The sequence below is a fragment of the Nomascus leucogenys genome, chromosome 12 (genome assembly GCF_006542625.1).
Source record: "Nomascus leucogenys isolate Asia chromosome 12, Asia_NLE_v1, whole genome shotgun sequence".
Lineage (NCBI taxonomy): Eukaryota > Metazoa > Chordata > Mammalia > Primates > Hylobatidae > Nomascus > Nomascus leucogenys.
The window spans coordinates 69,347,753-69,362,665 of record NC_044392.1 but is presented as its reverse complement, the minus strand read 5'-3'; positions in this window follow the sequence as shown (position 1 = coordinate 69,362,665).

The following is a 14,913-nucleotide window of genomic DNA, read 5'->3' as shown; positions in this document are numbered from 1 at the left end:
TCTATAAATATCTATTAGGGCCATTAGTTCTAGAGTCCAGTTTAAGTCTAGAGATTTTTTTATTATTGATGGTTTTTTTGGCCTTGATAATCTGTGTAATGCTGTCAGTAGGTTATTCATGTTGTGCACTATTATTGTATTGCTGTCTACGTCTTTTCTTAGGTCTAATAGTATATTTCTATGAATCTGTGTGCTTTGGTGTTGAGTGCATATATACTTTAAGTTTTTACATCTTATTGTTGAATTCATATTTTTATCATTATATAATGACCTTCTTTGATACTATTTTACTGTTGTTGATTTAAAGTCTATTTTATCTGACATAACTATAGGTAGTCCTGCTTGCTTTTGATTTCAATTTACGAGGAACATTTATTTCCACCCCATTATGTTGAGTCTGTGAATGTCTTTACCCCTAAGTTGAGTTTCTTGTAAGCAACATATGGTTTAGTCTTTTTTAAAAATTCTTTTTGCTAATCTTTGTCTTTTAAATGGAGTATTTAGCCCATTTACCTTCGAGGTTAAAACACATATGTGATGTTTTGTTTCTGTCTTAATGTTAATTATTATCTAGTTGCTTTGGAGTCTCAATTGTGTAATTGCTTTCCAGGATCTGTGAGTTTTATATTTTCATGTATTTTTATAATGGCAAGTTATTCTACTTTTGTTTCTAGGTTTACAACTATTTTGATCATGTCTTGTAGAACCAGTCTAGTTATGACACATTCCCTGAGTGCTTGCTTATCTGGGATAGACCTTATTTCTTCTTCATTTATGAAGCTGAGTTTCATTTATGAAAAACTCATGGCTAGCATTTTTTTTTTCCATTAGGAGCTGAAAAGAATATCTCAATCTCTTCTCATTGGTAAGGTTTTTGCTGAGAAGTTTCCTCTTAGTTGATGGGACTTACTTTACAAGTGATTTCTTGCTGCATTTAGAAATTTTTTCTTCACATTAACTTTGGAGATGGATGACTGTTTGCCTTAATGAGATTTGTCTTGCAAAGTATCTCTGAGATGTTTTCTGTGTTTCTTTTATCCAGAAGTTAATCATCTAGCAAGACCAGGGATGTTTTCCTGAATTATTTCCTCAAATGAGTTTTCCAAGCTCTTACATTTTCTTCTTCTCTACCAGAAATGCCTATAACTCAGAGGTTTAATCTCTTTACATAATCTCATATTTCCCAGAGGCATTGTTTATTTTTAAATTTTCTTTAGTTTTGTCTGAGGGGGTTTATTCTTAAATCATTTATTCTGCTTGTTTTAGACTATGGTAAATCTTTCAATTGCATTTTATAATTGCTTCAATGAATTTTTTGTTTTCAGAAGTTCTGTTTCTTTAGAACGCCTAACTTTTTAAAGTATATTTTCATTCATATCCTGAATTGCTTTTTCTATTTTTTGTGTGTGTTAGTTTTACCTTTCTCTTGGATCTCATTAAGCTTTCTTACAATTTGTGTTTGAAATCATCATCTGTCATTTCAGAATATTCAGTTTGGTTAGAATCCATTGCTAGGGTGCTAGTGTAGTCTGTTGGAATGTATAAACACTCTATTTTTTCATACTGCCATAATTTCTACATGAATTCCTTCTTATATGGAGAAGCTGTCACTTCTTGTTTTGAATTCACTTTCATTGGTTTGGACTTTCTGTTTTCTTTGAGGGTATGACTATAATGTGTGTTGTGTATGGTCATTTGACTTTGATTCTCACTGCTTGCAGGGAACCAAGTCTCTGTTGAGTTTTTTGGTCATAGATAGCTTTTGTGCCGTGGCTTTCTCACATATTGATTATGTTAGCAATTTACTGGGCATATGACCAGGCTTACTGCCTTCTGCAATACTGGGATTACAGATGTCTCCAGAAGCTTATCTCATCCTGCAGCACTATGCCTATCTTTCAGCATGTTTTACTTGATTAGTTTAATCTCCAGTCCAGTGGGTGCATCTCTAAGTAAGAGCAACCTGGGCAGAAGCAACTGGGTATGTGCTTGATCTTTGTTTACTGGAAGGAGCTCTATGTTGTCACATGGGATTTGCTGGTTGGTAGGATGTCCATTGCCCTGAGTTCTCAGCTCAGCCCTGGAGTAGGGAGCCAAAAGTGGAGAGAGCTGGACTGCCAAGCTCATCCTAAGATAACCCAATGATGATTGGATCCACCTTCGCTGATAAGGGTAGCAGAGAGAGCTCATGGTATGATGTGCCATTATTTCACCAGTGAGAGAGTAGACATTGCACCAGATCCACATCCTGGGAAAGCAGAAATATGATTAATTTCCTTAACCTAACCCTGTCCCAAGGCTCATAACTTTCTGTTCAGATGGAAATTTTCATTTATCTGTAGGCCGCAATTTAACTGAGGGCCATAGAAAATGTTTATCCTGTAGCTACAACTGAATTGGCCTTGGGAAAGAACCTCTTCCCTCAGCCCAATACAGATAGCTTTATGGGTCACTGGTACTGTACTGTAGTAATGCTGCTGCCCTTTGTAGGAAGGAAGATGGACCACATCCTTCATGCAAGCCCAGGCTGGTAAAGACACTATCAGTGGGACTGTAGCTGTGCCCAATTACTCTGGAATTGGCATCTCAACACACACCAGCACCCACCCCCCACATGAACAGCCATGGCTGCATTCGTAGCAGTGTCAGGGAGGCAGTAGGAGAAATCTCCCTCTCCACATGGGTTTTCAGTCCCCAGTGCTGCCTAGCCACTGAGACAGAACCACACTCCTCCCCTATAGAGCTTCATACTGCGCCTGTGTCTCTGTAGGGTGAGGGCACAGTCACCTTCTGCTCACAAGCAGGGAGCTCTTGGGTACAGACTGTAAAATCTGGTTTCTTTTACTTAAGGGGCACTTTGGCAATTTGTGTTATCCCTTCCCCCAGGAGCATCTTGCCCTGCAAGTTAGATCTCCAGAAATCCCACAGTTCCCTAGGATCCTACCAGTCCTTTGCAGTTGCCACAGTCTGAATGGATTGTGGGGAATGTTTACGTGGGATCTAATGGTGTGTAGATACAAGGGATGAGACTCTCTGGAAAGGATAGAGGCCCACAGCAGGTGCACAACTGGTATGGTGCCTCCACTCTGGTCTGGGGAGAGGATGAGGAAGAATGCACAGCTGGTTCTGCTCTCAAGTTCCCAAATCCCTTCCCACAAGGATTGCCAGGGAACTCTCTAACAGCTCAGAAGTCAGCACTGTGACACAAGGGTGAGGGGAGCAAAAACACCCATGCCTGCCTTTTCCATGAGACTCCAAATTCCCTGGGAGTTTATCTCTGCCAAACTCTTGTTTCCTTCTACTGCACCCGGCTTCCTCTTGTGGGTTCTTCAATAGATTCCTCACTCATCCCTCAGTATCTCACTTGGACCATGATTACTTACCTGTAATTTTGGTTCTTCTTTCTGAGGAGAACTGGTGTGCATTGCCTGTCATCAGCCATGTTAATGGAAACAAACAAACAACAACAAAGAAACAAAATAGTTTCTTAAATGTATAAAACACACAGTCAATAGAAACAAAATTATAACTTGGCTGTCATGTTTTCCTTTCTAACAGTTAAATGTTTCTTTATTTAAGCTTTATGCTGTGAAAAGTAGTGGATGAGGAAAGCGTATAACTAGGAAATTAAATAATGGAACTGGTTTCAATGGTACTTGAGTATCACTCCAAATGAAAAATGTATTTCTTTACCTTTTTGCTCACATTCTTGCTTTAGTTCTGTTTTTTCTCCATTATATAGCTTTCATCTGAAATTTTTAAAGTCAAAATAATAGGACCAGTGATATATCCAAGGCATTTTTAACACATATAGCCACTTTATACTAAGAAATTCTCAGATATTCTGGAATCAGTAGAAAGCCTGAAAGAACTAATACGACAAAATTTCATTGCCTGATGTATGCCTCAAGGACAGAATGGGTATTATTCAGCAAGCCCAAGCAGACACGAATGGATGCTCTCATAAACAAAAGGCTGGAGGCTAGCTACATCATCTCCAGCTTTATTTTCTAAGTTTTTCCTTTGCTGTTCTAGACGAGGCACATTAAAAGATGTATCACCTTTCTGGAATGTCAGAGAGGGTAGTGATTACAACCAGGGAACAGGTTAATCAGCAGAATTTATATGTTTGTATCTATATTCTCATTTTTTCCCTCTCCTTTTCTTTCTCCTCTCTCCCTCTTTTCTATTTTAAGTCTGCTCTTCAGTAAATTTATTGTGACCTGGCTTTCTATTCTTCTCCTATGTCATTCAAAAGCAAAAACTATACAGTTGGGGAATCAGGAAAGCCAAATACACACACACACACACACACACACACACACACACACACACACACATATTTTCATTTAAAGATGAGAAACATTCTTGTCTACTACAATGAAAGATATTTTTATTTATTGTCATAAACAACAGTTTTGCTATAATATTTAAATGCAATAACCATTTATTGCATATATTTTATATCTTAAACACTGTATGTAATATATATATAGATAAGAAAGTTTATCCTTATCTTCATGGAATCTGCAATTTAATAGGGATAACAAGACACTTATTCTCCCTGGTCCCCCCAAAATTAAAGGAAATATGATAAATGTTTGCTCTTGGAAAAAAAAATAAACATAACACTAAAAATTTTAAAGGAAACAACATTGTGGGGACTCAGAAAATAAAAATAAGAAAAACAAGACATGAAGAAGGAATTTGAGTAAAACTCTGAGGATCTAAATTGAGAGTATTTTAAGAGATAATAAAAGGCCAAAAGTAGGAAATAAACAAGTGTATGTGGAAGGCAGCTAGTAGTCCAGTTTCACTGAAGAGTAAGGGAGGAGTGGTATGGTGATTAGGGATGAGTAAGTGCTGGGTATGAAAGGCCTTGAGTTTTAGGCTGGAGGCTGGTATCAAATTTATTCATTGTCATTGGAAGCAGGATGGAGTATATATTTTTCAGGGCCCGGTACAACATAAAAATGAAGAGATCCCTGTTTAAAAGTTATTAAGAATTCCAGATGGCTACAGCAGAACATTAATCCGTGTGTGGGTCCCTTCTAAGCATGAAGCCCTATAGGTCACATGTCCATGAGCCAGCCCTGCTGGTCAGTCATTGCTTTTGAATGTTGGAGAAAATGATAGAAAGTTGTACTTAAGAAAAATAAGTCTAGCAGAATAGTTCAAGATAAACTGGAAAGAAGGGGAATAGGAAAAGGAAAATAATTAATAGATACTAGAATCATAGAGAAAAGTCATAGCCTGACTATTGCAAATAAAACGTAATAAAATGATTATAATAGGTAATGAAAGGAAAAAATCATCCCTAATAGTTGGCAAATTACAACTAGCTAAAAAGACAAAGAAGAGCACTGAATCAAAGATGAGTCCACATTTTATGTTTTAGAAGAATAGGAGAGAAAGTAAAAATATCAAGACAGCAAAATCACAAAGAAGAGCTGATTTGTGGGAATATTGGGAGAATGCTGATCTTAATTGTGAGATGCTGAAATACAACTAGATAGAAAAATATATGATGCAGCTGAGGATATAGGCTCAGCTATCAGAAAGAAATTTATGAGAGAAAGAGATAAAGACTTTAAAGTTACATAACACAAAAGAGGAAATGGTTTTCTTCTTTAAGATAAATTGTTCAAACAATTAATTCTTACAATCATGAGAATAAATTATTCTCAGATTATTTCATATCCTGATTTTTTCATCTTAAACTTCCCTGGGTTGTCTTCTATATGAAGGTCAGAATTGAAGGTGTGAAGATGAATGAGATAAATAGTGAAGCGATATCTGAGTGAAAAAATAAACTCTAACCTTGAACACACTAATACTCAAAAGTAGGGGAGAGAAAATGACACAATGAAGAATACTTTAAAAGAAAAAATAGAAAAGTAAAGGGTCACTGAAGTAATCAGTGGGAAAACTTCCAAAATGCATATGTATGGAGACAAAACATGCCCAATGCTATATGAAGGTCAAGAGAATATAGTCTCATAAGAAGCTCATAAATTTGGTAAGTAGGTTGCTGGCACTGATTTGTAAGCTAGAAGTTCCAGGGACAGTGTGGAAACAGCAAACAGATTGAGAAAGATAATCGTGGGAATGTGAGACATGTCAAGCCTACATTGTGCAGTGTGGAAGTGACTCCTAGTGGGGGTTGGACACATTGAACAATAGGGAATGACAAGGAAGTGAGAGATTCCGTGAACAATGATAAAAATGTAGTCCGGCCTTGAAAGGGAAGCAAGTAAGTGTAGACTCAGATAAAATGGGAGAAAATAAGTGAGTTCAAGAATTGAAGATTTGAAGATCTTGATGACATTAAAGACTGTTTTATGAGTAAGATAAAAAGGAGGAAAGAAGAGAGAGAGAATATTGAAGATAATATGATAAAAGTCAGAATTTCCAGTTTTTGTGACTGTAGGGAAAAAACACATAATGCATTTCAAATTTTATATTTTTAATTAATAAATAATATTTTATTTTGTATGGGGTATATGTGAGTATTTCTGACATGTGTATGTAATGATCATGTCAGGGCATTTGAGGTATCTATCACCTTGAGCATTTATCTTCTTTTTTTTTTTTTTCTTTTTGAGACAAGGTCTTACTCTGCTACCCAGACTAGAGTATAGTGGCATGATCATAGCTCCTTGCAGCCTTGAACTGCTGGCCTCAAATGATCCCCCTGCCTCAGCCTCCCAAGTAATTTGCTATCACAAGTCACATGCTACCACTACTGGCTAATTTTTTATTTATATTTTCTTGTGAAGACAGGATCTCACTATGTTACCCCGGCTGGTCTTGAACTCCTGGCCTCAAGTGATTCTCCTGCCTCGGCATCTCAAAGTGCTCAGAGGCATGAGTCACTGTGCCTAGCCTCATTTGTCATTATTATGTGTTGGGAACATTTCAAAGTAGCTAATACTTTAAATATAAAGCACACTATTGTCTACTATAGTCACCCTACTGTGCTATGAAACATTAGAAATAATTCCTTCTATCTAATTGTATATTTGTACCCATTAACCAATTTCTCATCATCATCACCTCCTATATACACACACCTCCTGTACTGTAGTACCAATGATTCCACTCTCTACCTACACGAGATCAACTTTTTTGGCTCCTACGTATGAGTAAGAGCATGCCATATTTCTTTTTTTTTTTTTTTTTAATCTGGCTTATTTCACGTAAAACAATGATCTCTGCTTCCATCCATGTTGCTGCAGATAACATGGTTTAATTCTTTTTTATGGATGAATAGTATTTCATTGCGTATATATACTACATTTTATTTTTCCATTTGCCATTGATGGATACTTAGCTTTATTCCATCTCTTGGCATTGTGGTTTTGCAACAAAAATAGGAGTGCAGGTAATCCTCTGATACACCGATTTCTTTTCCCTTGAATAAATATGAACTAGTGGGATTGTGGATCGTTTGGTAGTTCTATTTTTTACATTTAGAGAAATATCCATACCGTTCTCCATACTGGCTATACTAACTTATGTTTTTGCCAACATTGTGTAAGAGCTCCCTTTTCCACATTCTCTCCAGCATCTCTTGAGTTTTTTTGTTTTGTTTTGTTTTGATTTTTGGCTTTTTGTATTTTTAATAATAGCCATCCTGAGAGGGGTACGATGACATTTCATTTTGGTTTTGATTTGCGTTACCCTGAGGATTAGTGATGTTGAGCATTTTTACATATACCTGTTGCCATTTGTATATCTTCTTTAGAGAAATGTCTATTCATGTCCTTTGCTCACTTTTAAATGAAAACAAAAAATTTTGTTTTATTTTGTGTTTATTATTGAATTGTTTGAGTTCTTTTTTTTCTAAATATTACTTCCTTGTCAGATGAATAGTTTGCAAATATTTTCATCCATTCGACAGATAGTCACTACATTTTGTTGATATTTTGCTTTTGTTGTGCAGAAGCTTTTTCATTTAATATGGCCCCATTTGTCTATTTTTACTCTCATTATCTGTGTATTTGAAGTTTTAGCCATAAAATCTGTGCCTAAACCAATGCCCTAAAGTGTTTTCCCTAGTTGTTTTTTCTATTAGTCTTATAGTTCCATGACTTATTTTTAAGTTTTTAATCCACCTTGAGTTGATTTTTGTATGCCATGGGAGATAGGGGTCAAGTTTTATTCTTCTGCATATGAGTATCCAGTGTGCCCAGCCTGACATATTAAAGAGGGTATCCTTTACCCAAGGTATGTTCTTGGCACCTTTGTCAAACATCATTTGGCTATCATTACATGGATTTATTTCTGGATTCTCTATTGTCTTCCATTTGTCTCTGTGTCTGTTTTTATACCAACGCCATACTGTTTTGGTTACTATAGCCTTGTAATATATTTTGAAGTTGGTTAGATAGATGCCTTTAGATTTGTTCTTTCGGCTTGCTTTGGCTATTTGAAATCTTTTTCAGTTTTATATAAATCTTATGATCTCTTTTTTTTTTAATTCTATGAAAAATGCTATTGATATTTTGACAGGTATTGTATTGCTTCTGGAGGTTGCTTTGGGCAGTATGGTCATTTCAATGATACTAATTCTACTGATCAATGAGCATGGTATGTTTTTTCATTTGTTTGTGCCCTCTTGGATTTCTTTCATCAGTGTTTTCTGATTTTTTTTTTTTTGTACAGATCTTTCACCTGCTTGGTTTCATTTGTTCCTAGGTATATATGGGTTGTTTTGTGCATGTGATTGTAAATGAGACTGGCTTATTTACTTCCTGATGGGTTTATTATTGGTGTGTAGAAGTGTAATTTATTTTTGTATGTTGATTGGTATATATTTGCATATTGTTGGTTTTGGTATTAGAGTATCATAGAATGAGTTATGGGGAGTTCCCTCCTCTTCAATTTTTTTGGAGTTATTTGAGGATAATTCATGTTAGCTCTTCTTTGATAGTTTAGTAGAATTCAGGAGTGAAAACATCAGGTCTTGGACTTTTCTTTGTTGGGAGACTATTATTGCTTAGATCTCATTACTTGTCATTGGACTGCTGAGGTTTTCTATTTCTTTCTGGTTCAATCTTGGTAGATTGTATGTTTCTAAGAATTTAGCCATTTCCTCTAGATTTTCCAGTTTGTTAGGGTATAGTTGTTCATAATAGTCTCTGATGATACTTTGTATTTCTGTGGTCTCAGTTGTAATGTATCCTTTTTCATTTCTGATTTTATTTGGTTCTCTTTTTGGCCTGGTTAGTTTAACTAGCAGTTTATTGATTTTAAAAAGCAATTTTTTATTTCATTTTTTTCTTAGTCTCTATTTTGCTCTGAACTTTATTATTTCTTTTGTTTTATTAATTTTGAGTTTCGTTTGTTCTTGCTTTTCTACTTTCTTGTGGTTCACCTTTGGATTGTTTATTTGAAATGGTATTACTTTTTTGGCAGAGGTGCTTATTGATATAAACTTCCCGGTTATCACTGCTTTTGCTATGTTGCATAGGTTCTAGTATGTTGTGTTTTGGTTTTCATTTGTTTCAAGAATATTTTTTATTTGCTTCTTAATTAATTCCTATACCCAATGTTATTCAACAGCATGTTGTTTAATTTCCATGTATTTTTAAGTTTCAAATTTCATCTTGCTGTTTATTTCCAGTTTTATTGCATTGTTGTTGATACTTGTTTTGTGTCCTAACATATGGTCCATCCTAGAGAATATTCCATGTGCTGATGAGAATAATGTGTATTCTATTACTGTTGGATAAAATGTTCTGTAAATGTCTGTTAGGTTCATTTAATCTAATGTGCAGTTTCAGTCCATTTCTTTGTTAATTTTATATCTAGAAGTTGTGTCTAATGGTGGCAGTGAGACGCTGAAGTTCACAACTATGATTTTATTTGAATCTATGTTTCCCTAATAATATTTGCTTTGTCTCTCTAGGTGCTCTATTGTTGGGTACATAAATGTTTAGCATTGTTATATCCTCATACTGAATTGATCCCTTTATCATTATATAATGACTTTCTTTATTTTTACTAGTTTTGATATTCTGTATTCTTAACTGAGGCCAAAATAAATTCTTGTGATATGTTTTTTTTTCTTATTCTTAGAAAATTTGAGTCTGGGGTTAAAATACTGTTATATTTTTACTTTATTACTTTTATATAATAGACTTTAGTTCAGCTCTTGAAACTTTAGCTTTCTGGAATTTTTTTTTTTTTACTTTAAGTTCTACATAAAAGAGTTGTATTGTGATTCTTTGCTCCTAAACTATTTAAATGAATTATATTTAGCACGTATTCTCTGCAGTCTGAGAGCTAATGATGCAGCTCTTCACTTTCACTGTCTCATTTAAATTTCAATGCCATAAAAAACAGGAAGCGTTGGGTTACTAGGAAGGTAGAAATAAAACAAATCTCTATTTTTTGACTATTATAGTTGCATTATAATAAATCAGAGTTGAGAATTTACTGTGTATGCAGATTAGTTCAGATAAAGAGCCAGGATTATCTTAGCTATTTCGTTGAGCTTATAAACTGTATACACACCCTTGATTCTGACTGGGACAGACAGATATTTTGCATTCTTCCACGTTCACGATAGGAAAATGGTTTGGATAATGTTACTTCCATGTGACCAAGGTCATATAAGGTTGCTAAAATACATGATGTAATCAATAATGTGCTAAGGGCATTTGAGGAATATTTCCCTATTTTTGTTTGTTCTAGGTATTAGGGATGACATATATAAAAATTGTTCATAATAAAAAAAGTTATCCCTTGGTTTTGTCTATGATTCATTTTTTCCTTCTTTTGCTTTGCCCCTTATCCCAACAGTACTCTGTGGAATGTGATTATAATTATTGTGAAGTGCAATAAGCAATAATTTACTTCTCTGGGTCTACCTTTAGATGTTGAACTCTGATAGTAAGATCTCTGTCCTAGTGAATATTGGTGTCAATAATTCCCAACACAGTGCCTGAATTAAAATAGACCCTCAACATTCACTTGTTAAGTTAATGGTAAATGTATGTACGTGTCCCAAATTTTGCGAAATAAAGAGGTACATTATCCAATTTCTCCCAGACTTAAAACAAAACTCTCTACCATAGGAATACAAATAGGAATTTGTAAGTTGTTCCATGCACAGATGATAGAATATTTATTCCATCATGCACAGATGATGGAACCACTATGTATTGTATCTTCAATAAATAGTGGTTATATTATGGAGACATTCACAAATATTTAGGTTTATCACAGGTAACAAATAGTATTGAATCAAAGGTCTTCACAAATAGTCCCTATTTACAAACCCTTAAAGTTCCACAAATATGAAAACTTTAAAGCAAAAGCATAGAACATCCTGATACTCTGTGAAATCAGACAAAGTAGGATCATTATAATTTATGAAAAAGAAGTGGAGGTTGGAATCTTCTCTCCATCCCATGTTCATCTCAGTAACATTTTCTTCCCTGTATCTTCTCACAAGAATATTTCTATGCCACTGTTTATGCACCTGGCAATATGAAGAAAAAATAGCCAGCCTAATGGTAGGTGCATCTGTCAAAACTATTTAAGTGAACCTAGTTATGAATCACTTTATTTTGAATATTTTTGCAGAATAATAAACCATAGAATTTGCCACTTTAGTTAAATTAAAAGACATTACAGTTGTTATTTAAATCAAAAAAACAAAACAAAGAAAACAGAGTTGCTTGTTTCAAGTGTACATGGAGCTTCCATTGGTCCTGTTTCAGTAACACCAAGATATAGAAACTTCCCTCCAAAAAGGAATAAGAGTTTGTCAAAATAAGATATCTTAGGATGTTCTTACATTATAGGGCTTTTGACCTATTCAGTGTACTTTAATACCTGTTTCTAAAAGTGTTTTCACTAATGACCGATTTAGTATTACCCTCAGAAATTTTTGTTTTTCTCACAATTTCACTGAGTACTCATGATTAATTTATATTTTACTGGCCATAAATGATTTCAATTGGTTCTAGCAATAAAACCTTTCTTATGAGTTTATAAATTTGAACATTATGTGTTTTATTTCTAGGCAGTTACTTTGGCCATTATGCACAATTTATAAACAAATAACAGATTTCTCTGCAGGTAAATAACAAATATGAATATATTTAGGAAGTTTTAAAAACAAACTAGATTACATGTATCAAGTTCATTATGAAAATGATCGAATTTCTAACTCATTTATTGCAAGAAAAAATAGTAATATTGTAGTTTAAAAAACAGCAGATGATTTACAAAAATGAACATTTTCTATAAAGCTAAGTTATATGCCTTTTAAATTAAAAAAATGACTATATACAAATTCAATAGTACCTAACACAACAAAAGAACAGAAATACAATCTTTCATGGATATTATTGAGAAAAACTCACATTTGCATATGGAAATTATAAAAAATATTATATAGTTGCCATAATTTTTTTAAGATGACGGTATGTGGACAAGAGAAAATAGGCAATAGATGGCCAAGACTTTATAAAATATCAACACAGGGCAAGAAAAAAATGTTTGTTTATCCCTACTTTAAATTGTTATATTTTCCATCTAAAATAACTAAACACAAATAAAATACTCAAAAAATTCCATTTTATCCAACTTTCTAGATGTGTAAAATTATATTTTTAATCAGCATCAGTATACTTTTTGAAAGTTATAGTTTTAGAATTATCAAAGAGCAGTATAGTAGAAGTTATAATGACCACTGTAGAAACATCGCTTACTGTTGCTTGTGTCTTTGGACAATCTTAGGAAGCTGTTACTGGAGTCAATAACAGCTAAGTCTAAAAGCCAGGCTTGAATCTTTACTATCCCATAATTAGCTTGGTGATCTCTAAATACCACTAAATCTCAGTTTTCTCATCTGCAACATCAACATGTAATTATCATCTTTGTTATTATTTGGGAAGATGAAGTCAGATTAAATGATAAAACCTTTTAGCAATGAACAATAATGCACAGTTAATAAATGGTGGTTTATTATAGAGAACTTTACAAATATTCAGGTTTATCACAGGTAACAAGTAGTTCTGGATCAAAGGTCTTCATAGGCTCTATAATGTTACTTCAGCCTAGTGAAACTATATTTAATACAACCATTTAATACCGCACTATCTAAATACAGGAATTTGAATGAGCTTGAAACACTAAGCAAACGCAGCAGACATCCTTGAAATGTTTTTGTTTTGTCATTTTTTTTTACTTTATGTTTTCCAATAGAAAGTTACAAATATAGTATATAAAATCTTGTATATCTTACAACCAGCTTACCCCAATGGTTATATCTGATAAAATTATAATATAATAGCAAAACCAGAAAACTGACATTGTTACAACCCTTATAAGCAAATTATATAACTTAACAGTTTTTCTTCATTTTTAGTATCTTTCATTTGTGTGTGTACATATATGTACATATGTAGTTTTATGCAATTTTAAATCATGCATGGTTTTGTGTGAACAATGCCACAATCAAGATGCAGAAAAGTTATACCACCACAATATTGGTAAGAGTTTTCTAGAGGATGGTAAAAATACACACATGCACACACACACACACACACACACACAGAGTCAGGCTCCACATAACAATGTTTCAGTCAACAATGGACCTAATAGAGGACAACTGTTCTATAAGATTGTATTACTGTATTTTTACCACACCTTTTCCGTGTTTAGATATACAAATACTTGCCAGTGTGCTACAATTGCCTACACTATTCAGTACAGTAATATGCTGTATAGGTTTGTGGCCTAGGAGCAATAGGCTATACCATATATCCTAGGTGTGTAGAAGTCTGCATCATCTAGGTTGAGTAAGTACACTTCATATTGTTAGTACAGTGATGAAATCATCTAGACCCCCTTCTCAGATTGTAGTCCCATTGTTATGTGATATGGCTGTATCTCCAGAGAATAGGACAATACAAATTTCTTTATAGATAAAGAGATTTATTATAAGTAATTGGCTTAGATAACTGTGGAGGTGAGAAAGTCCCAAGATCTGTAAGGTGAGCTGGCAAGCTAGAGACAGAGGGGATCTGAATTGTTTAGCTCTAGTCTGAGTCTAAAGGCCCAAGGATCAAAAAAAGCTGACAGTGTGGTTCTCTCTGAAGCCCAGCAAACTCAAGACTTAGGAACTGCTGATGTTTTTGTGCAAAGTGTTGTGGAGAAAGATGATGTCTGTGCAAGGGAAGTCAGTCACGATATAATTATTTCTTACCCAGGGTAGAATCAGCCAATTTCTATTAATATATTCAGCTAATTCAGTGAGGTCCATTCACAATAGGGAAGGCCATCTGTGTTACTCATTCTACCAATTTAAAAGTTAATCTCATTCAAAGCACCCTCAAAGACACAACCAGAATAGTATTTGAACAAATAACTAGAGACTCTGTGACCCAGTCAACTTGGCACATAAAATTAACCAACACAACCACAAATAAACCTCCTTGTACTTCCATATTTGTACCCACCTATTTACCCACCTCCCATCCATGCCCCTTGGCAAGCACTAATCTGGTTTTCAGTTTCATAGTTCTACTATGTTGATGACATTTAAAAAAAATAGGAGCTCAAATACAGCGTAAAATTATGTTGAGAATTTTTAAAACTAAGCATTATGTTCTTGAGACCCATTCAGATTGTTGCACTCATCAACACATTTTGTTGTTTTGTAGTCTTCTATTGTATGGTATTCCATTGTACAATTCATCTATTGAATGACATTTGAGTTTTTTCTACTTACAAATTATTATAAATAAAGCTACTATGAACACTTGTGTATAGGATTTTATGTGAACATAACTTTTCATTTCTCTAGGATAATTGCCCAAGAGTGTGATTGCTGAGTCATATGGAAAATGCATATTGAGATTTAAAATAAACTGCCAACTATTTTCCAGACTG